The sequence below is a fragment of the Nomascus leucogenys genome, chromosome 22a (genome assembly GCF_006542625.1).
Source record: "Nomascus leucogenys isolate Asia chromosome 22a, Asia_NLE_v1, whole genome shotgun sequence".
Classification (NCBI taxonomy): domain Eukaryota; kingdom Metazoa; phylum Chordata; class Mammalia; order Primates; family Hylobatidae; genus Nomascus; species Nomascus leucogenys.
The window spans coordinates 102,239,802-102,264,947 of record NC_044402.1 but is presented as its reverse complement, the minus strand read 5'-3'; the positions used below and the strand labels follow the sequence as shown (position 1 = coordinate 102,264,947).

The 25,146-nt window shown below is 40.8% G+C and overlaps 1 protein-coding gene across 1 annotated transcript in view; it reads right to left on the bottom strand.

Annotated features, from left to right (window-relative positions):
* The window catches only part of CDK15 (cyclin dependent kinase 15), a 112,132-nt gene extending 93,238 nt beyond the window's left edge, over nucleotides 1-18,894 (bottom strand). The window contains exon 1 of the mRNA XM_004092005.2: nucleotides 18,688-18,894. The gene's annotated coding sequence lies outside the window, so the exon portion shown is untranslated. The remainder of the gene's footprint in view (nucleotides 1-18,687) is intronic.
* Nucleotides 18,895-25,146: the final 6,252 nt, after the last annotated feature.

The following is a 25,146-nucleotide window of genomic DNA, read 5'->3' as shown; positions in this document are numbered from 1 at the left end:
GGCTCTGTTTTCAGGGAATTTGTGTTAAGAAAAAATGGTAGCCACTTTTTAAATTGGCAGTAAACATTTTAGGTTACTGATCATTTCAGGCTAGCTTCTCCACCTACCACATTTTTGGAGTTCTTTTTCCTTTCTCAAGTGGTGTGAATTCAAACTACTATGTTTAGTTAAGAGTTGCCATTTTTTTCCAATCTTTGCATTCTATCTTTATTAAATTTAGCCAAATATAACATTTCTAGAATATGTTGATTATCACAGCATTCAACAGATAATATGAAAAATAATGTAAAATCTATGTTATAAACATTGAAAATAATTCACATATGTCCACACAATGGAGTAATATGCAGCTGTTAAAAGAAAGGAGATCTATATATAATGACATGGAGTGATGACCAAAATATATTGTTAAGTTAAAAAAGCAAAATGCAGAACAATATTTGGTGGCAAAGAAATGAAGGGAAATAAAGTATAGTCAGGGTCAGGCATGGTAGCTCACACCTGTAATCTCGACATTCTGGGAGGCCAAGGTGGGAGGATTGCTTGACCCCAGGAGTTGGAGATCAGCCTCGGTAACATGGTGAGACCCCATCCCAAAAAATAAAAATAACAAATAAAAAAAGTGTAGTAGTAATCTTACCAATAGTAGCAATATTATTACTATTATTTTAAATCTATTGTAGAGGAAAAAAGATTTCTCACCCATCTCTAGGTTCATGGATGACATCCATATACCAATAGACAGATTAACAAGAGAAAAGCACACAAATTTATTTAATGCAAGTTTACACAACACAGGAGGCTTCAGAAATGAAGACCCAAACAAATAGGGAAATCTGTATTTTTATGCTAAGCTTGATGAAGAAAAGTAGATAATTGTGAAGAAACATGATTGGAGGACAAAAGGGTCTGATCTAATGGTAAGAAACTGGGGAGAACTTAGCAAGACCTGTTTGTTCAGATTATTCTTGGTGTCTGTGTGTCTTCAAGGATAATGATATTCCTTTTTACGGGGTATAGGAAACTTATCTCTGGAGTTGAGGTCTTATGACCTACTGTAGTGGGAAGTCAGCTAGATTTTATGACCTGCTTTCAGGGAGAAGGGATGAGAGGAAGATGGGAAGATGAGAATGACTTTCCTGCTTCTGCTGTTTTCTCAAATATCAAGGTGCCATACTTGGGGGTAGCATATTCTGAACCCCATCATTATTATAGGCACATCTTAGGTTAAAACCAGTGAGCAATTACGTTAATGCCATTGGAAACCAAACTTTTCAGCGTGAGAGAAAATAGACATAAATATCAAATCAAAGAAATCAAGTAAAAATTATGTGATCTTAAATTTGACTTGGAAATAAAAACTTATGGTTTTTATTTGTTTAAAAAAAGCTCTGTCAACCAAAAAGACCTAGAAGCAATGACAACTCAATAGCTATGAGCAGCCCTACTGCTCCAATTTTGGTCTCTTAACACCATTTTCCACTAACAAGAAAGAGCTAAACATCCGTGGAGAAATGGTGGATTCCAGATTCCAAGTCTGGAGTATGAACTCAACAAACGAGCCTGGGATATCTTTCTTGCCAGAAAACAAGGAAGTTATCAAGAAAGATGTCCTAGGCTCATCTTAAGCCAGTTGGAGTCCTGTCAAAAGGATATGAAAGCCAACCTGAAAGGGACTCCCATTGGCTTAAGATTGGGCAATTTGAGTAGCAAAAAGAATAATAACTGCAATGGATTGAAACACAGGGAATGCGAAAAATCTATAACTTTACAGTAATTCTAAACAAAAGTGGTCACTTGAAGGTTTCTAGTTTACAAACTTATTACTCTGAATATTAATAAAGGAGAAAAGTCAAGTATTTTTGGTATTTTCTATATAAATTAGTTTTTCAAGATTATAAAATACTTAATGAGGGAAAATTTTTTCCTTATGGGAGAATTCCAGCTAATAAATGCAGAAGAAGGGATAGAAATAGAAATATCACTATCATGGCATCTCTAATGCAATGATCTAAGAAAACAATCATTAATGGATGCTAAAATCATTAGGTGGAGGATTGATGAGGAACTTTGCAATGAAGGGGTCAGGCTGACACCATCTGAGCCCACTGATCAGTCTTAGCTTCACTAAATTTGGGACATCCAGATATTATGTGCCTCCTGTTATGATGGAACGGGACATATAGCACCATCTGTGATGTATTTTTGACTAAAGAAAACAATTAAACCAGAATCTAATAAAGTTTCTAGCTCTAAAACCAAATTACAAGAAACATGGAGGACACAAGTTAAATAACACCACAAGGAATCAAATAGGCAAATCAGGAAGGACAAAAATCTCTAACAGATTTCTCTAACAAATCAATGGCATTAAATAAGAAGAAAATGAAGAGAATTTAAAAGACTTAAGGGCCAGGCCCAGCGGCTCACGCCTGTAATCCCAACACTTTGAGAGGTCGAAGCGGGACAATTGCTTGATCTAGGAGTTCAAGACCAGCCTGGGTAACATAGTGAGACCCCATCTCTACAAAAACTGAAAAAATTAGCCAGATGTGGTGGCACGCACCTGTGATCCTAGCAACTGGGAAGGCTGAGGTGGGAGAATTGCTTGAGTTCAGGAGGTCAAGGTTGCAGTGAGCCATGGTTGTGCCACAGCACTTCAGACTGGGTGACAGAGCAAGAGCCTGTCTCAAAAAAAAAAAAAAAAAGACAAAAGATAACAAATGCAATATGTAGATATTGTTTGGATCCTGATTTGAACAAATTAACTGTAAAATGACATTCCTGAAAGAAGTATTGAAATTCAAATATGGTATTAGATGATTTTAAGAATTTATTTTTAATTTTACATGATGATTATGTTTTAAAAACAATCCTGCCATTAGACATGTACACTAAAGTATTTATAGGTAGAATGGCATAATTTCCAGACATAATATTACAGACATATAATGCTGGGGGTAGAAAATACAAAAGTGGTAAAAATATTGAATCATCGTTTAAACTGAGTGATAACTATATGGAGGTTCATTCTGTGTATTTAAGACTTCTGAATAAAAATGTAGAAAAATAACAGTATTAAAAAAACACCTTTCTACAAAATCTATACATTTCAATAATGTATTTCTTTTTTTATATTCATGGCTATTTTCATCAAGGGTGGTGGAGGCTTTCAATAAAAATACAGCAATCATCATCATCATAGCAACAGCTACCATGTCACTGCTTGCTCTGTGCCAGGCTCCATGCAGGCAGAGATTAATCCTTACAATGCCATGACAGTGAGGTAGGTACCATTATTGACCACACTGAATCATTGAGGGAACTGAGTTCAGGGAGTTTAAGTAACTTTCCCCAAGGTTATTAAACTAGCAAATAGGCCAGGCATGGTGGCTCATGCCTGTAGTCCCAGCACTTTGGGATGCCAAGGCGAGTGGATCACCTGAGGTCAGGAGTTCGAGACCAGCCTGGCCAACATGGTGAAACCCCATCTCTACTAAAAATACAAAAATTAGCCAAGTGTGGTGGCATGTGGCTGAAATCCCAGCTACTTGGGAGGCTGAGGCACAATAATCGCTTGAACCCAGGAGGCGGAGGTTGCAGTGAGCCAAGATCTCACCACAGCACTCCAGCCTGGGCAATACAGCAAGATCCTGTCTCAAAATAAATAAATAATATAAACTAGCAAATAGTAGAAAATATTTATAAAACTCCCCAAAGACTATATACCAAATTTCACACATTTTATTTAATGAGGAGACATTAATAATTTGTATTTGTAAAAGGGCATGAACTCTCTCTCTGTGTGCTCACATTTCTTACTAATTATAAGGCTGAAGTTTAAATGAGTTGTTATATTTCGAATAAACCAGTAATAGATAAACTAAACCAGGTATAAGTGACGCTAGTTCATTAATCAAGAGGCATGTAACATTATCCTTTGTAAAAGATGGTATGTCTTTTGGTAAAAAATAAAAGCAGCAGAGTATATATATATATATATATATATTTTTTTTTTTTTTGAGACGAAGTTTCGCTCTTGTTGCCCAGGCTGGAGTGCAGTGGTGCAATCTTGGCTCACTGCAACCTCCACCTCCTGGGTTCAAGTGATTCTCCTGCTTCAGCCTCCCAAGCAGCTAGAATTACAGGCATATGCCACCAGACCTGGCTAATTTTGTATTTTTAGTAGAGATGGAGTTTCACCATGTTGGCCAGGCTGGTCTCGAATTCCTGACCTCATGTGATCCACCTGCCTCAGCCTCCCAAAGTGCTGGGATTACAGGAGTGAGCCACCACACCCGGCCAATTCTTAAGTCACACTTCTTCCTTCTTCCTGAAGTACCCTAACTTGAAACTGACATGCTGAGAGTGCTGTCTGCTGACTGTCAGCAGAACTGCAGGCACATGGTATCTAGGTCTCCTTTGTAGCCTTACACACATACCTATCTGTCCTTTCTTTATATCATACTATTATTGCATAATAATATGCTATTTGTTTACTAGTACTTAATTTTCACAAAGAAGTTGATGTTGCAAATTCCAGTGTTATCTTCTATCTCCATTGTTTTTAATAAAGAGTAAGGTTCAAAACTGGTGAGTTATTGAGTTTTTACTGACTTTAAGAGACCATTCCTGGGGCCCTGCGAATAATATGCTTAGGTTTCTAGCCTTAAATTCCATGGTCCTTGCCTTGATACTAGATTCCTGCCTCTCATTCAGGCTTTCTCCACATCCTGGACTTCACTCCTGAAACAAGATTACTGGTTGTGGATCAAAATTCTTTTAACTACAAATGGAATGTTCAAGAATGCTGAGTGATTCCATATGTGTAGGTCCACATTCTAAATCTACTGGAAAGCATTTGACATGAAAAAAAAAAAAAGACATTGCAGAGGCAGGTAAGGAAATCTCATTGCAAGTTGTTCTTGTGACAGAATGGCTTAGCTTGTGAAACAATGCCATTCCAGTAGTCCTCCCCAATCCATGGTTCTGCTTTCCGTGGTTTCAGTTACCCGTGGTCAACCACAGTTTGAAAATATTTAATGAAAAATTCCAGAAATAAACACCACATAAGTTTTAAATTGCATGCCATCCTGAGTAGTGTGATAAAAATCTCACACTAACCTGCCCAGGATGTGAATCATCCCTTTGTCCAGCTTATTCACCCTGTATATTCTTCCCTCTCATTAGTTACTTTGTAGCCCTCTAGGTTATCAGATCAACTGTATCTCGGCGCTTGTGTTCAATAACCCTTACTTTACCTAATGGCCTCAAAGCGCAAGACTAGTGATGCTGATATATTGTTACAATTGTTCTATTTTATTATTAGTTTTTGTTACTAATCTCATATTGTTCCCAATATAAATTAAACTTTATCATAGGCATGTATGTACAGGAAAAAACGCAGTGTATATAGAGGTTCGGTACTAGCTTTGATTTCAGGCATCCACTGTAGGTGTTGGAACATATCCCTCGTCCCTCACAGATAAAGGGGTACTGCTGTATACTGACCACGTACCTAAAAAAGGACTCATTATCTCAAACTGTAGGAATACCTGGGATAGCTGTAGAAGCAAGGAAAGTAGAATACTTCTTGCTTCCAGTCTAAACAAAAAAGAAAATTATGCTTCTACAGACCAGATACTTTCTGTTTTTCTTTGCATTTATATGGTTGATTGGTTTCTTGAGTCTGAATGGACTATGGGAAAATTCCAGAAAGGACTTGAACTGATGATGTGATTCCCCTGAAATGGAGAACCACAACTTTATATTTAATTTTCCACTTTCAATATAACAGCATGAATTTTTAAAAGAATGACTCAACGTTCTTTTTATAAAGAACAGGTTGCAAATATAGCACAATCAGGTCCCAGAGTGAGGCAACTTGTCATGAATTTAGTCCAAGTCTTCTGGCTCTAGGAAGTGAAAATAATAAGGCAAACACATGGTTTACTTACATTTACTCATAACCATTCTGCGGCAAAATTATTAAATAATTTGCCCAAATAAGCAAGATGTGGTAGAACTAGGATTTGAACCAAGGTGGATCAGCTGCAGAGGCCATACTTTTAGCCTACCTCACCATTTTCCTTCTTCATACAATTTACGAATGTGGAGATGATGAGTCATACCAGAGTTTTTGTGCCTGTGCTTGCTTCTGCCTTCCTTCAGTAGGCATTATCACCGAATATGGCTACCATTTTGTATCTGTTCTAAACAAGCACTTTGCATACATTATCTTAGTTAATTCTGTGATGTAGATATTTATTCCCCCAATTTTGGATAAGAAAACTGCAAATTGTTCAAAGTTTTTTAGAGCATAGATGTCAGAACTAGAATTTAAACTCACTGGTGCTGGGATCAGTGGCTCATGCCTATAATTACAGCACTTTGGGTGGACGAGGTGGGCGGATCACCTGAGGTCAGGAGTTTGAGACCAGCCTGGCCAACATGGTGAAACCCCGTCTCTACTAAAAATACAAAAATTAGCTGGGCGTGGTGGCACGTGCCTGTAATTCCAGCTACTTGGGAGGCTGGGACGGGAGAATTGCTTGAACCTGAGAGGCAGAGGTCACAGAGAGCCAAGATTGCACCATTGCACTCTAGCCTGGGTGACAAGAGCAAAACTCTGTCTCGAAAAAATAAAAATAAAAATAAATAAATAAACTCACTGGTATTGACGCTAGGGACTTAGCCATGTCTCCACACAATGAGGACCTGGGTACTGTGAGTAAGCACCCTTTCCCCGATACAATGGGTCCGAGAGCTCAGCACATCATTCTTTGTATGTGGGATTTGCTTTTTGGTACTCATGTGAAAAAAACTTCCTCTCTGACAGGAAACATGCATTACTAAAATAGAGGCTGAGGTGAGCTTCCTTCACCTGCTGTCTTCAATTCTATGCCTCTCTCTCTAGCAGTCCCTCAGTCAGTGCACACACAGAACAATCAGTCCACTATAGAAGTGCCCAACCTATTGACTAAAGAATGATATCTTTGTACAACTTGTTAATTCCTGTGAAGTACATTAAAACGCTCCCATTAACTTCTTTAATATTATCCTAAAGTTTCTTGCTCTGTCAGAATAAAGTGGTCTGGCCTAGAAACCCTCCTTTTCATGAAGTTCAGCATACTCTGCAGTACTAAAAACAGTAATTTTAGAACTGTTTGAAAAACGTCTTCTGCAAGTTATTACTTTAAAATATGCTACATGTTTTATGGATGTATAAAATACAAATAAATGCAAGTTGCAAAACCTGATTTGTAAATTTCTGATATTCACAAACTGTGTGGGAGATCCTCTAAGAATCCCTCTTCCCATCTCAATCCCAGGGTGCCTGGACCCTTTCTGGCCCTCTTTCCAGAAAGAAGACAGCTTTGTACCGACAGCACCACTCGGTGGCCAGGATGGAGAACTGACCAAATCAACTTTTCTTCCCTCCCAACTTTTTTTTCCTCAAGACGATGATGCCCTTCCAAACCCCAAACCTCTCCACCTACCCCAATTTTCCTTGGACTTTGCCACTCACAGCCAAGTTGGTTCCACCTCAGGCACTCTTTCTCAAATGTACACACATCCTTTGTTAAAAAATCTTTTTTTTTAGCCCTATCCAGTTGCTTCATAAGATTTTCTCACTCTTCCAACTGCCTTTATCACATAACATAAGCCTAGCAGTTGCTAGGGCCAGACAAACCAGACTTGGCCCCAAGGCTCTGAAATGTAGAGGGGCTAACCACAGTTTTTAAAAATTAAGTATTTTAAAGCTTTGTATAAATTGATTAGGCCATTCACCCCTCAGAAATTCTGTCCTCCTCCCAGCTCCCAACCCCTAGTATCCAGTTGGCTCCTGCCCATAGCAGAGTCTTCTATAGCAGCCAGGGATGGAGGTGGAGATGCAAAGTAAGAAAAGAAAATGGAAAGGAAAAAAGGAAGGAAGAGAGGGAGGGAGAGAGGAAGAAAGAAAAGAAAGAATAGGGAAAAAGAAAAATATAGAGGGAATATTTTCGCCTGGAAGACCCCTTATGCAGCTCCCTTCCTCACTGTTTCCAATGGGTGCTGGGACTGAGAGGAAGCATAAGGGGACCCCAAAACACTCAGTAGTTAAATGCATAAAAATAATAAATAATCTCAAAATGCAATATTTCTAAAAAAAACTTTAAAATTAAAATAGGCTGGATGCGGTGGCTCACTCCTGTAATCCCAGCACTTTGGGAGGCTGAGGTGGGTGGATCACCTGAGGTCAGGAGTTCGAGACCAGCCTGACCAACATGGTGAAACTCCATCTCTACTAAAAATACAAAAATTAGCTGGGCGCGGCGGCAGGCGCCTGTAGTCCCAGCTACTTGGGAGGCTGAGGCAGGAGGATTGTTTGAACCTGGGAGGTTAAGGTTGCAGGGAGCTGAGATCACACCACTGCACTCCAACCTGGGAAACAGAGTGAGACTCAGTCTAAAAAAAAAAATAATTAAAATAAAAATTAGTGCACAAAAATCCATGATGAGCAAAATAATCAGTATCAGAATTTTAAATAGAGAATAGTGGTTTCCAATCAGTCCACAGGTCCCAGGTCACTGGGCTGCCAGGAGGGCCCCCCTCCCCATCCTCCTCTCTGCCCCAACACACACAGAGAGGGTTGATCTCTATGTGAGAACAGATTGACAACAAAGGGCTTTATATGTAGGTGTTTCCCAAATTATAGGAATTGTATTAATTTTTCTACTTGATTCAATATGTGGGAGGATATTTTGATATCCATAAGTATAAAGGCACACATCGTTCCTTCTGCCTTGGGCTCCCATATGGCTGGGCAGGGTGCTGTTTCTGCTCACCAACCCCTTCTTCGCTGTGCCCCACAACTCCACAGTTTCTGTGGATCTCTCGGTCCTGGTACCCTGAAACATGCTTTTCTTTAAGCACCGATATTCATGAAAAATGACTCACTCCATACCAAGGGTTTTTTCTTCTCATTTTCTAAATTACAAAATACTGCAAAAGCATTGCTTTCAGCTAAGAACGACATCATAAATCAGTAATTGTAAGTTAGCCCAGGAATTAAACCATTATTAACCTCACTGTTTCTATGGGAAAACAACTCACTTGCAAATAAATATCTGAGGCATGATTTTTTGGTAGATGGGGGACTAACGCTTTTTAAATAAAAATGTATATAGAAATGTATGTGTTATGCATTGTAATATGAAAAAAGAAGCTCTTTAGCCCTAAACTACTGCTCTTAATTTTTAGAAAAAAAAAAAAAAAAAGAAAGAAATTTTAAAAAGAAAAAAACAAACCAGGGTGCTTGTAATGCCCAGCTTGAGATCAGAATGCTAGGCCATGTCAACAGCACAGGCTTTGCCAACAACACTGAGACAAGAAAAGAATCAGACAGAGAAGTATAACACCATTAGGCACACATTGCATAAAACTATTCAGATATAGAAGAACATTTTATTTAAATATAGATATTTACATTTTATTAAAATATTTTTGCTTTGATGTCTAATTACTTATAAGTCAATATAGGATTTATGAATGTGTCTCAACAAGTCTCAAACAGCATGTGCTTCCATTCTAAAAATAGCAAGCTAGCATCTGCTTACCTGCAGCTGGTGGTTAGTCATTCAATCCACTAATTATTTTTTGGTATGAGATGAGTAGAAGCATTGCTATTGAAATCATTCCTCCAAATTACCGTATGTCATCAGCAGGTCTTTTCTCCTCACTTTGGGCTTTATCTTCTTGCATGAAGTTCAGCCACATAGTAAAATACTCCCAGATGTCAATGAGGGGTGAGTGCCCCTTTTCTAAGATCTCATCCACTTAGAATCTCATCATGTATTTTTAAAAAACAATAGTCTAAGTTGTTCTTAACTACCTTGTTTAACTTGAGAGAGGAAATGTAATCTAATTTAGTAAGAATAAAAAATGTGGTCTGACTGACAGCTTTGAAGAGAGTAGTGGTTCTCCCAGCACGCAGCTGGAGATCTGAGAGCGGACAGACTGCCTCCTAAAGTGGGTCCCTCACCCCTGAGCAGCCTAACTGAGAGGCACCCCCCCAGTAGGGACAGACTGACACCTCATTCAACCGGGTACTCCTCTGAGACAAAACTTTCAGAGGAACTATCAGACAGCTGAATTTGTGGTCTCACGAAAATCCGCTGTTCTGCAGCCACCGCTGCTGACACCCAGCCAAACAGGGTCTGGAGTGGACCTCTAGTAAACTCCAACAGACCTGCAGCTGAGGGGCCTGTCTGGTAGAAGGAAAACTAACAAACAGAAAGGACATCCACACCAAAAACCCATCTGTACATCACCATCATCAAAGATAAAAAGTAGATAAAACCACAAAGATGGGGAAAAAACAGAGCACAAAAACTGGAAACTCTAAAAAACAGGGCACCTCTCCTCCTCCAAAGGAACGCAGTTCCTCACCAGCAACGGAACAAAGCTGGATGGAGGATGACTTTGATGAGTTGAGAGAAGAAGGCTTCAGACGATCAAACTACTCTGAGCTACGAGAGGAAATTCAAAACAATAGCAAAGAAGTTAAAAACTTTGAAAAAAAATTAGAAGAATGGATAACTAGAATAACCAATGGAGAGAAGGGCTTAAAGGAGCTGATGGAGCTGAAAGCCAAGTTTCGAGAACTACGCGAAGATTGCAGAAGCCTCAGTAGCAGATGCGATCAACTGGAAGAAAGGGTATCGCTGATGGAAGATGAAATGAATGAAATGAAGAGAGAAGGGAAGTTTAGAGAAAAAAGAATAAAAAGAAATGAACAAAGCCTCCAAGAAATTTGGGACTATGTGAAAAGACCAAACCTACGTCTGATTGGTGTACCTGAAAATGATGGGGAGAATGGAACCAAGTTGGAAAACACTCTGCAAGATATTATCCAGGAGAACTTCCCCAATCTAGCAAGGCAGGCCAGCATTCAGATTCAGGAAATACAGAGAACGCCACAAAGATACTCCTCGAGAAGGGCAACTCCAAGACACATAATTGTCAGATTCACCAAAGTTGAAATGAAGGAAAAAATGTTAAGGGCAGCCAGAGAGAAAGGTTGGGTTACCCACGAAGGGAAGCCCATCAGACTAACAGCTGATCTCTCAGCAGAAACTCTACAAGCCAGAAGAGAGTGGGGGCCGATATTCACCATTCTTAAAGAAAAGAATTTTCAACCTAGAACTTCCTATCCCGCCAAACTAAGCTTCATAAGTGAAGGAGAAATAAAATACTTTACAGATAAGCAAACGCTGAGTGATTTTGTCACCACCAGGCCTGCCCTAAAAGAGCTCCTGAAGGAAGCACTAAACATGGAAAGGAACAACCGGCACCAGCCACTGCAAAAACATGCCAAACTGTAAAGACCATAGAGGCCAGGAAGAAACTATAGCAACTAACGAGCAAAATAACCAACTAACATCATAATGACAGGATCAGATTCACACATAACAATATTAACGTTAAATGTAAATGGGCTAAATGCTCCAACCAAAAGACACAGACTGGCAAACTGGATAAGGAGTCAGGACCCATCAGTGTGCTGTATTCAGGAAACCCATCTCACGTGCAGAGACACACATAGACTCAAAATAAAGGGATGGAGGAAGATCTATCAAGCAACTGGAAATCAAAAAAAGGCAGGGATTGCAATCCTAGTCTCTGATAAAATAGACTTTAAACCAACAAAGATCAAAAGAGACAAAGAAGGCCATTACATAATGGTAAAGGGATCAATTCAACAAGAAGAGCTAACTATCCTAAATATATATGCACCCAACACAGGAGCACCCCGATTCATAAAGCAAGTCCTGAGTGACCTACAAAGGGACTTAAACTCCCACACAATAATAATGGGAGATTTTAACACCCCACTGTCAGCGTTAGACAGATCAACGAGACAGAAAGTTAACAAGGATATTCAGGAATTGAACTCAGCTCTACATAAAGTGGACCTAATAGACTTCTACAGAACTCTCCACCCCAAGTCAACAGAATATACATTTTTTTCAGCACCACACCACACCTATTCCAAAATTGACCACATAGTTGGAAGTAAAGCTCTCCTCAGCAAATGTAAAAGAACAGAAATTATAACAAACTGTCTCTCAGACCACAGTGCAATCAAACTAGAACTCAGGATTAAGAAACTCACTCAAAACCGCTCAACTACATGGAAACTGAACAACCTGCTCCTGAATGACTATTGGGTACATAATGAAATGAAGGCAGAAATAAAGATGTTTTTTGAAACCAACGAGAACAAAGACACAACATACCAGAATCTCTGGGACACATTCAAAGCAGTGTGTAGAGGGAAATTTATAGCACTAAATGCCCACAAGAGAAAGCAGGAAAGATCCAAAATTGACACCCTAACATCACAATTAAAAGAACTAGAAAAGCAAGAGCAAACACATTCAAAAGCTAGCAGAAGGCTAGAAATAACTAAAATCAGAGCAGAACTGAAGGAAATAGAGACACAAAAAACCCTTCAAAAAATTAATGAATCCAGGAGCTGGTTTTTTGAAAGGATCAACAAAATTGATGGACTGCTAGCAAGACTAATAAAGAATAAAAGAGAGAAGAATCAAATAGATGCAATAAAAAACGAAAAAGGGGATATCACCACCGATCCCACAGAAATACAATCTACCATCAGAGAATACTACAAACACCTTTATGCAAATAAACTAGAAAATCTAGAAGAAATGGATAAATTCCTCGACAAATACACCCTCCCAAGACTAAACCAGGAAGAAGTTGAATCTCTGAATAGACCAATAACAGGTTCTGAAATTGTGGCAATAATCAATAGCTTACCAACCAAAAAGAGTCCAGGACCTGATGGATTCACAGCTGAATTCTACCAGAGGTACAAGGAGGAACTGGTACCATTCCTTCTGAAACTATTCCAATCGATAGAAAAAGAGGGAATCCTCCCTAACACATTTTACGAAGCCAGCATCGTCCTGATACCAAAACCTGGCAGAGACTTAACCAAAAAAGAGAATTTCAGACCAATATCCTTGATGAACATTGATGCAAAAATCCTCAATAAAATACTGGCAAACCGAATCCAGCAGCACATCAAAAAGCTTATCCACCATGATCAAGTGGGCTTCATCCCTGGGATGCAAGGCTGGTTCAACATACGCAAATCAATAAATGTAATCCAGCATATAAACAGAACCAAAGACAAAAACCACATGATTATCTCAATAGATGCAGAAAAGGCCTTTGACAAAATTCAACAACCCTTCATGCTAAAAATTCTCAATAAATTAGGTATTGATGGGACGTATCTCAAAATAATAAGAGCTATCTATGACAAACCCACAGCCAATATCATACTGAATGGGCAAAAACTGGAAGCATTCCCTCTGAAAACTGGCACAAGACAGGGATGCCCTCTCTCACCGCTCCTATTCAACATAGTGCTGGAAGTTCTGGCCAGAGCAATCAGGCAGGAGAAGGAAATAAAGGGTATTCAATTAGGAAAAGAGGAAGTCAAATTGTCCCTGTTTGCAGATGACATGATTGTATATCTAGAAAACCCCATTGTCTCAGCCCAAAATCTCCTTAAGCTGATTAGCAACTTCAGCAAAGTCTCAGGATACAAAATTAATGTACAAAAATCACAAGCATTCTTGTACACCAATCACAGACAAACAGAGAGCCAAATCATGAGTGAACTCCCATTCACAATTGCTTCAAAGAGAATAAAATACCTAGGAATCCAACTTACAAGGGATGTGAAGGACCTCTTCAAGGAGAACTACAAACCACTGCTCAATGAAATAAAAGAGGATACAAACAAATGGAAGAACATTCCATGCTCATGGGTTGGAAGAATCAATATCGTGAAAATGGCCATACTACCCAAGGTAATTTATAGATTCAATGCCATCCCCATCAAGCTACCAATGACTTTCTTCACAGAATTGGAAAAAACTACTTTAAAGTTCATATGGAACCAAAAAAGAGCCCGCATCGCCAAGTCAATCCTAAGCCAAAAGAACAAAGCTGGAGGCATCACGCTACCTGACTTTAAACTATACTACAAGGCTACAGTAACCAAAACAGCATGGTACTGGTACCACAACAGAGACATAGATCAATGGAACAGAACAGAGCCCTCAGAAATGATGCCGCATAGCTACAACTATCTGATCTTTGACAAACCTGACAAAAACAAGAAATGGGGAAAGGATTCCCTATTTAATAAATGGTGCTGGGAAAACTGGCTAGCCATATGTAGAAAGCTGAAACTGGATCCCTTCCTTACACCTTATACAAAAATTAATTCAAGATGGATTAAAGACTTATATGTTAGACCTAAAACCATTAAAATCCTACAAGAAAACCTAGGCAATACCATTCAGGACATAGGCATGGGAAAGGACTTCATGTCTAAAACACCAAAAGCAATGGCAACAAAAGCCAAAATCAACAAATGGGATCTCATTAAACTAAAGAGCTTCTGCACAGCAAAAGAAACTATCATCAGAGTGAACAGGCAACCTACAGAATGGGAGAAAATTTTTGCAACCTACTCATCTGACAAAGGGCTAATATCCAGAATCTACAATGAACTCAAACAAATTTACAAGAAAAAAACAAACAACCCCATCAAAAAGTGGGCAGAGGACATGAACAGACACTTCTCAAAAGAAGACATTTATGCAGCCAAAAAACACATGAAGAAATGCTCATCATCACTGGCCATCAGAGAAATGCAAATCAAAACCACAGTGAGATACCATCTCACACCAGTTAGAATGGCCATCATTAAAAAATCAGGAAACAACAGGTGCTGGAGAGGATGTGGAGAAATAGGAACACTTTTACACTGTTGGTGGGACTGTAAACTAGTTCAACCATTGTGGAAGTCAGTGTGGCGATTCCCCAGGGATCTAGAACTAGAAATACCATTTGACCCAGCCATCCCATTACTGGGTATATACCCAAAGGACTATAAATCATGCTGCTATAAAGACACATGCACACGTATGTTTATTGCGGCACTATTCACAATAGCAAAGAGTTGGAACCAACCCAAATGTCCAACAACGATAGACTGGATTAAGAAAATGTGGCACATATACACCATGGAATACTATGCAGCCATAAAAAATGATGAGTTCGTGTCCTTTGTAGGGACATGGATGAAACTGGAAAACATCATTCTCAGTAAACTATCGCAAGGACAAAAAACCAAACACCGCATGTTCTCACTCATAGGTGGGAATTGAACAATGAGAACTCATGGACACAGGAAGGGGATCATCACACTCCGGGGACTGTTGTGGGGTGGGGGGAGGGGGGAGGGACAGCATTAGGAGATACACCTAATGCTAAATGACGAGTTAATGGGTGCAGGAAATCAACATGGCACATGGATACATATGTAACAAACCTGCACATTGTGCACATGTACCCTAAAACCCTAAAGTATAATAAAAAATAAAAAAAAAATAAAAAATAAAAAAAATAAAAATAAAAATAAAAAAAAGAAAGTTGAAGCAATAAACTGAGTCACGCAGTTCAAAAAAAAAATAAAAAATAAAATAAAAAATCAGATCTTGAAAAAAAAAAAAAATGTAACATGCACACACACACACACATACACACAGTCTCTATTTTAATAGTTAAGTAGAATAAGGTACCCAGACTACGACTGTACTTTGAAAGCACAGAAGATCTTTCTGCGGTTTATTTATCTATTTATTTATTTATTTTTGAGATGGAGTCTTGCTCTGTCGCCCAGGCTGGGGTGCAGTGGTGCAATCTCGGCTCACTGCAAGCTCCGCCTCCCGGGTTCGAGCCATTCTCCTGCCTCAGCCTCTCCGAGCAGCTGGGACTACAGGCGCCCTCCACCACACTCGGCTAGTTTTTTGTATTTTTAGTAGAGACGGGGTTTCACCGTGTTAGCCAGGATGGTCTCGATCTCCTGACCTCGTGATCCGCCCGCCTCGGCCTCCCAAAGTGCTGGGATTACAGGCATGAGCCACCACGCCCGGCCTGTGGTTTATTTTTTTAAATGCCTCTTTGACCATTTCTGATTAAACATCCTCATAGGTCCCCTACCTACCTGTGGAATCAAGTGTCGATTCCTCAGCTTGGCTTCTAACTACCTGACGCTTATCATGCCCTACCTACCTGTGTTCACAGGAGCCACACCAGTAGCTCCTCTTTCTAACCAACCTTCCTTGCTCAACTGACTGAACCTTCATGTGTTTCTCATCTGACATGTTCCCCTTCCTTTGTGCCTAGCCCTCTTTCAAGTCCAGACTGAGGTGCCATCTCTGCTAAACCTTTACTTGCTTCTTTGCCCTCCCCTCCCCAACACTGACTTTCCCCAAGGCTGAGATCTGCGTCACTGATTGTCTGATTTGTGCAATCTTTTTTTTTTTTCTTTAAATTTTTTTTTAAGACAGTCTCGCTGTGTCACCCAGGCTGGAGTGCAGTGGCATGATCTTGGCTCACTGCAACCTCCACCTCCCGGGTTCAAGTGATTCTCCTGCCTCAGCCTCCCAAGTAGCTGGGATTACAGGAGTGCACCACCACACCCGGCTAATTTTTGTATTTTTAGTAGAGACGGGTTTCACCATGTTGGCCAGGCTGGTCTTGAACTCCTGACCTCAGGTGATCCACCCACTTTGGCTTCCCAAAGTGCTGGGATTACAGGTGCGAGTCACCGTGCCCAATCGTGATTTGTTCATTCTAATCACTATTTTTATCATTTTCCTCACAAGATGGTAAGTATACTATCAGGGTATGAACTAGATCTTCCACCTCTTTTAGAGTCCTAATAAAGGCTTGTCAAATTAAGTAAGGGTACTTATATAAATGTGAACACACCTCTCCCACACACGCACATATACACGCACACAGGATGGGCCCCTGGAACCGATGTTTACTTAGTATTCATTCCGATCCCCCTCTGAGGCATATCCCTGTACCACTCTCCCATGAATCTTATCCTCAGTTTTTAATACTGGCCTTCACTGACCCTGTTATTTCATTTCTATCATCCTCTATCATCCCTTTCTTAAACTGCACTTTTTACATTAGTCCTGAACTCTACTTAACACCTTAATTTGTCCAGGCATTGTAGTTCACACCCATAATCCCAGCACTTTGGGTAGGCTGAGACGGAAGGATCACTTGAGGCCAGCAGTTCAAGACTGGTGTGGGCAACACAGGGAGACCCTGTCTCTGCAAAAAATAAAAAAATTATCTGGATATGATGGTACCTGCCTGTGGTCCCAGCTACTCAGGAGGCTGAAGCAGGAGGATCACTTGAGCCCAGGAGGTCAAGGCTGCAGCGAGCCATGATGGTGCCACTACACTCCAGCCTGTGTGACAGCATGAGACCCTATATCACAAAAACAATAAACAATTTTCTGGGTGTGGTGGCAAGCAGCTGTAGTCCCAGCTACTCAGGAGGCTGAGGCAGGAGGATCATTTGAGCCTACGAGTTCAAGATTACAGTGAGCCATGGTTGCCCCACTGTACTCCAGCCGGGGTGACAGAGTGACACCCTGTCTCAAAAAAATAAAAAGTAAAATAAAAACACCTTGATTCATTAGGGGTTGATGTAGGGAGAAAGCAGAGTATTTGGAGTTTGGAGACCTGGGTTTGAGTCCCTCTCCCACTTAGAATAGTTGAATTAACTTGGACAGGTCACTGGGCCTCAGTTTCTTCATCTGTATTTTAGGAATAATTATTCCTAGTATGGGGTTGTTTTGAGGATAAAATGCACACACAAAGAATTTTGCAAATAGTACATTAAAAATATATCATATTGCAATATTATTAAAATTAGTCCAAATATCATCACCTCCCAGAGGCTGCATCACATACCACTCCACACTTGTGGATCACTCTGGGAAAGAAAAGCCATTGCCTTCAGTCTTTTTGCCATTTGAGACCAGGAAGATCCTTGTCTTGTATGACTTTTAAGGATAGGGAATTGGGAAGACCTCTCTTCAATTCCTCCCACTGGGCAGCCAATCAGAGGATGTGAACTATAACCAATGGCAACTGGGTAGGTGACAGAAAAGGCAAGTACTTATGTCTATTTCAATGAACTGCATTTCAACAAATGGTTAAATTGCTGAATCTCAATAAATGAATTCATCAAATAGTAAAGTGCAAGGCACTGTGCTAGACTCGAGAATTTAAAAATAAGTAAAATTGTCTGAGAGCTTAGATTCTAATAAGAGAGACAGACAGGTTTGTAAATTAGTGTTATATATGCCATGATAAAAGAACTTATAAGTAGATTTGACCCAGACTGTGCACTCACAGTATTGAGTCTACGACAATATATAGAGAGATACATTTGGATATCTTTTCTGTTTTCCTTTTAAGGTCAGATTCTGTCTAATAGAAAATCTAGCTTTGCTGTCATACTATCTGTCGTCATCATCGTTGTTTTTAAATGCTTGGGTTTGGAGTATCTAGTCTATACCTTGACCCCACATCCTCTCTAGATACCGCCCCAGGTTGTGACTCCACACAAACCTCGAAGGAGATGTCTTCACTTCCTCACCTCCTATTCTGTCTTTAACTCATCCCAACAAAGTTTCTGTGTTTATTGCTCTAACAAACCTACCTTTGCCAAGTCACCAGAAATTCCGTGTTATCAAAATCCAAAGGCTACTTCTCAGATCTTACCTTGCTTTACTCTTTGATGGCATTTAACACCATAATCATGCCACCCTTTTTGAAAGCCTCTTTGATTCTGTGAAGTGGGCACTTTCTTGGTTTTCTTCCTGCCTCTCTGGGGACTCCTCTGCAACCATCTTTGCTGATTCCTCCTCCCCTGCTCAACTTCCTAATTTGAGTGGACCCAGTGTTCAGTCTGAGCCTTATCTGTACTTTGCTTCTAGATAACTTCATCTAGTCCCTTGGCTTTGAACGGCACCTATCTATGAATAATTCTCAAATCTCCAGCCTGACTTCTTTACAACACCAACTGTCAATTTGACATTTCTACTTGACTGCCTAAAAGGTATTCCAAAGTTTAATAATATGTCAAAAACAGATTTCTCGAACTGCGCAGAGATGGCTTCTCCTTAGTTTTCTCCAGTTCAGAAAATGGTATTCTTGGCTGGGCGTGGTGGCTCATGCCTGTAATCCCAGCACTTTGGGAGGCTGAGGCGGGCGGATCACGAAGTCAGGAGATCGAGACCATCCTGACTAACACGGTGAAATCCCGTCTCTACTAAAAATACAAAAAAAAATTAGCTGGGCGTGGTGGCACACGCCTGTAGTCCCAGCTACTTGGGAGGCTGAGGCAGGAGAATGGCGTGAACCCGGCAGGCAGAGGTTGCAGTGAGCCAAGATCATGCCACTGCACTCCAGCCTGGGTGACAGAGTGAGACTCTGTCTCAAAACAAAAACAAAAACAGAAAACCAGAAAATGGTATTCCCATCAATCAGTTACTCAGAAAAGTAAACCCAGGCAGCATACAAATAAAATCTCACATCTAATCCATCAGTAAATCATGTCAATTCTACTTCCAGAAAATAACTCAAATCTAATTCTCTATTCATATAGCTGTCTCTCCCTAGTCCAAGCATCACCATCCCTCATCTGGCCTAACGCAGTACCTTCTACTAAGTTTCCCTGCTTCTGAAACCACCTTTGCAAAAATTAAAACTGAGGAAATTATGACAGTGAAAGTGATCAGACCTAACCGACTCCATCTTGCTTCTAACCTTTGAGCTGTCCTTGTTCATTCCTGGGTGAAGGCCAAACTGACTTTGGGAAGGAAATCAGTTCATGGTTTGACTCTGAAACAAAACTGATAATAACCCTTTCATGAAAAAGGGCCCCTTCTTGCCTGGGGACCAGTTTGCCTTTGCAGGACTAACAAATTAGTTATAAGACTAGAAATTAGGTTTAAGAGTCATGCAGCCTCTGGCTCCAAGAGTCTGAACCTCCCCAAATTGCTCCTGGGGATAATGTTACTACTATAAAACCTAAGATCAGTGCTTGGGGTATTTTGCAGACCCTGCACTGGATGGATCAGCTGACACCACCCGGAGCCATAATCTGGCTCAACCAGTTCTGCCATCCCACTCAGGAACAGAAGACAGCCAGAAAACCTCACTTCGACCCCCTATGATTCCATCTCCAATCTTACCAGTCAGCACTCCCCACTTCCCAAGCCCCTACCTGCCACTTTGTCTTTAAAAGCTCCGATCCCCCGAGACTGATTTGAGTAATAATAAAACTCTGGTCTCCCGCACAGCCAGCTCTGCCTGAATTACTCTTTCTCCATTGTAATTTCCCTGATAAATTTTCCTTGATAAATCGGCTCTGTCTAGGCAGCAAGAAAGGTGAAGCTATTGGGCAGTTACTTCCTTCCTAAATTTCCTATAATCTATTCAGTCTGAATGAACTCAAACAAATAATATTATCTTAAGTAGACATCTTTTTAATATTCTGTGTAATGAAATGGAAGTACCTGTAAAGCACACACTAGAATGAACTTTGAAAAATACAAATCAGGTCAGGTCATTCCCCCACTTAAAACTTTCTGATGGATTTAGGATAAAATACAAAGTCATACTCTGGCCTACCAACCCCTACATGATCATTGTAACCCCATTTTGTGCCACTCTTCCCTCTCACCCCTTCTCTGCTAGCTATTTTTGGCCTTCTTTCTGTTTCTCAAACACAATGATTTCTCCCTTCAGAAAACCCAGCAGGATCTTGGACTAGATGCTTTCTATCTTTGCAATCTCTAAATAGAACGAGTGTCCCAGGGCTCAGGCTTCAGACTGCTTCTCTTTTCTATCAATGACTTCCGGTATTATATCTCCAGCCCTGACCATTCTCCTCAACACCAGACTCCTATCCAGTCAATGCCTAGTAGCCATATAAAATATTGCCATTTTCTGAACATGAAAACCTAATACTTCCTTCCCATAGCCTCCAACATACTCTTTTTCCAGTCTTCCCTATCTCAGTAAATGACAGCTCATCTTTTTTTTTTTTTTTTGAGACGGAGTTGAGTGCAAGGTTGCTTACTGCAACCTCCGCCTCCCGAGTTCAAGCGATTCTTCTGCTTCAGTCTCCCTAGTAGCTGGGATTACAGGCGGATGCCATGATGTCCAGCTAATTTTTGCATTTTTAGTAGAGACGGGGTTTCGCCATGTTGGTCAGGCTGGTTTCGAACTCCTGACCTCAGGTGATCCTCCTGCCTCAGCCTCCCAAAGTGCTGGGATTACAGGCGTGAGCCACTGCACCCAGCCAGCTCATCTTTACCAATAACTCAGGCCTTAATTCTTCTTTTTTTCAAAGCTCATGTCTAATCAATGAGCAAATATGGCAGGCTCTACCTTCAAAATACATCCAGAACCAAACTGCTTTTTACCTTTTCCTCCCTTGCCGCTTGGGGCTAAGCCATCATAACTATCTGCAATTATTACATTAGCCTCTTACTGATCTTTCTGCTTCCAATCTGCCACTCCTACATTCTGTTCTCTACTCTCCACAAAGCAGAAGAATCATCCCTTGAAAAAGGGAAGCTAGATTACAAAACCTTCTGTGAAAAGGCCTCCAAGGGTTGCCTGTATCACTCAGATAAACCCTTAGATCTTTTCCTGGCCCTATTACCAGATCATTATCTACTGGCTCTTATCTTATCTCTCACCTTCCCACCCTTTTCTCAGCTCTAGCAGCACCACCCTCCTTGCCTTTACAGTTATGTCCATGTGGTTTATGTCCTCACTTCTTTACAGGTCTCTGTTCAGATGTCTTCTTCTTTTTTTTTTTTTTTTTGAGACAGAGTCTCACTCTGTCACCCAGGCTGGAGTGCAATGGCATGATCTCGGCTCACTGCAAGCTCTGCCTCCTAGGTTCATGCCATTCTCCTGCCTCAGCCTCCCGAGTAGCTGGGACTACAGGGGCCTGCCACCACGCCCGGCTAATTTTTTGTATTTTTTAGTAGCGATGGTGTTTCATTGTGTTAGCCAGGATGGTCTCGATCTCCTGAACTTGTGATCCGCCCACCTCGGCCTCGCAAAGTGCTGGGGTTACAGGCGTGAGCCACTGCGTCCGGCCCAGATGTCTTCTTAAAAGAGAGGCTTTCCTTGTCCAGTTAATATAAAATTAGACCCTTTGCCTTCTAGTTCCTTACCTTTCTTTGTTGTTCTCAATAGTAATAATAATAACAACATACATAACATTTACTATGTAACACGTACAATAGCACTTTACATATATTACGTCATTTAAACCTCATATCACTCCATAAAGTAGGCAACATTATTATCCGTTTTCTGGATGATGACATTGAGACACAGGGAGGTTAAACAAATTGCGCCAAGGTCACAAAGCTGGAGTTGAAATGTGAATGCAGGCTGTCTGGCTCCAGCATGGCCTTTTAGCTACGCACTATTTGGCCTCTTTATAGCCCTGGTCATTACCGTATTTTAGATTTATTATCTCCCATTCTTCCCACTTGTTTCAGTTACTGCTGCATAACCAACCACCCCAAAACTTGGTAGCTTAAAGCAACAACTTATTATTTCTCAGGAATTTAGGTCAGGAATTCAGGAAGTGCTGGACTAGGCTGTTCTTCTGCTTCACTTGGCATTGGCTGATGCCACTCATTCAGCTGCATTCAGATGGTGACTGGGCTGACCTGGAAGGTCCCAGAAGGCTTTACTCATATGTCTGGTACCTCAGTGTTTATCCATGTGACCTCTCTCTTCATATGGTCAATTAATCTGGAGTATACCATGGAAGCTGGCTTTTTAGAGAGAAACATGGAAGCTGCCAGTTCTCTTAAGGCCTTGATTCAGAACTTCATTACTGCCACATTCTATTACTTAAAAAAAAAAAATCTCAAGGCTAGCCTATATTTGCGGGGAGAGGACACAGGATCCATCTCTTGATGTCAGTGATGTTTGTATGCATGGAAGGAGGAAGTGATGACTTCCATGTTGAGACTCTCTTCCACACCACCAGAGTGTTTGTTCCATGAGAACAGGGACTCGTGTCTATTTTATTGATTATTATGTCTTTTCAGCGCCTAGAACAATGCCTGACACATAATATGTATGTAATAAATATTTATTTTGTCCCTGAATTTAAGGAGCAGGTGAAAGAAGGAGTCTGCAAAGGTAAAGGAAAGGTCTGAAGGAGTAGGGGGAAACTCCTGCTATGACTCCTGGAAGGAGTGTGTCCCAGCAGTCAAGGAAGAAAAAAGTGAAAGGAAGATACGATTGAGAACTAGACCCTTAAAAAAATGTTTAGGGATGGGTGCAGTGGTTCATGCCTGTAATCTCACCATTTTGGGAGGCCAAGGCAGGTGGATCGCTTGAGATCAGGAGTTCGAGACCAGCCTGGGCCACCTGGGCCACATGTGAAACCCCATCTCTACTACTAAAAATACAAAAATTAGCCAGGTATGGTGGTGTGCACCTGTAATCCCAGCTACTTGGGAGCTTGAGGTGGGAGGATCACTTGACCCCAGGAAGTCAAGGCTGCAGTGGGCCAAGATTGTCCCACTGTACTTCAGCCTTGGCAATGGAGCAAGACCCTGCCTAAAATAAAGTTTAAAAGCTTTAAAAATAAGTAAAGAGCATATGATTAAAAATTTAAACAGCAGAAAATGGCATAGAGGGAAAAGTGAATTTTCTTCCCCCCTTGTTCCTGATTCCCCTCCGCAGTGGTAGCCACTCTTTAATGTATCCTTTCAGAGATAATACATGCATATACTAGGATAAAAATATATGTTATACCCATCTATTTGTTGATAATTAAAATTAAAATCCTGAGTCCCCCACCCAACTGAATGGACCCTCTTTTGGCCAAGGGGACCCCTGAGAAACCTTAAAAACTAAGTTCCTGGCAACGGCAGAGTCAGACGTGTCTCATTATAACCCCTCCCTTCTGTGGCTTAGATACAAGTGACCAGCCGTTAAAATAGAGATCACAAAACTAATGGAACAGACTCTTTGTGGCAATAAGATACCAAATTACAAACAGGATCTAAGGCCACGCCAGGAAAGGGTTGTCACGCACCCCTACACTTAAAGAATAACCTATGTTCTGGGCCAGGTGCAGTGGCTCGCACCTGTTTGGGAGGCCAAGGTGGGAGGACTGTTTGGGCCCAGAGGTTTGAAACCAGTCTGGGCAACAGAGTGAGACCCTGTCCCCACAAAAAAAAAAAAAAAAATTAAATTACCCGAGTGTGGTGGCATGCACCTATAGTCTCATCTACTCGAGAAGCTGAGGTGGGAGGATCACCTGAGCCCAGAAGGTTGAGGCTACAGTGAGCCACGTTCGTGCCACTTCACTCCAGCCTAGGTGTCAGAGTAAGATCCTGTCTCAAAGATGAATGAATGAATGAATGAGCTATGTTCTAACTGCCAAAGGTTTCTTTTTTTTTTTTTTCCTAGCAGCTAAACAAGTGCTGGCATTGAGATAAGCAATATTAAAACAATTGCAGCTCATTTACCACCAGACGCTGACTAACTGAGCCTCTGTCCCACAAGCCATAACTACAGCTTTGATTGGACAAGAGACTGATTTCAGTAACTTTCTCCTGATAAGAGACCACCGACCATGGACTGGTTCTGGCTAGTTCACAGTGGCTGAGCACTTAAGTGCCTTGTATTCCTGCTTCACCTTAAACATTAAATGCATTACATAATTATAATTGCCCTCCATATCAAAATGATATTATAATTATGTAATGCAATTAATGTTAAGTCTCTATCCCAAAGTGAACATGGGATGCACGTAACATGCATGCTATTCAGTATACATGTGTCAGGACTCCCCTTAGTGAATATTCAATCTGTTCAATGTGCATGTTTAGCCAACACATTCAGCTCCTGCCTCAATCTTTCCTCCTTCAAAATGCCTGCTAATGGTCTCTACTGTAGGCTATACTCCCAAGCCTGTCAGTAATGGCCACCTTGCAGGTTATAACTCTTTATAAGAAAAGAAGTCTCAGCCGGGTGCAGTGGCTCACGCCTGTAATCTCAGCACTTTGGGAGGCCGAGGCAGGTGGAACACGAGGTCAGGAGTTTGAGACCAGCCTGGGCAACATGGTGAAACCCCATCTCTACTGAAAATACAAACATTAGTTGGGTGTGGTGGCACGTGCC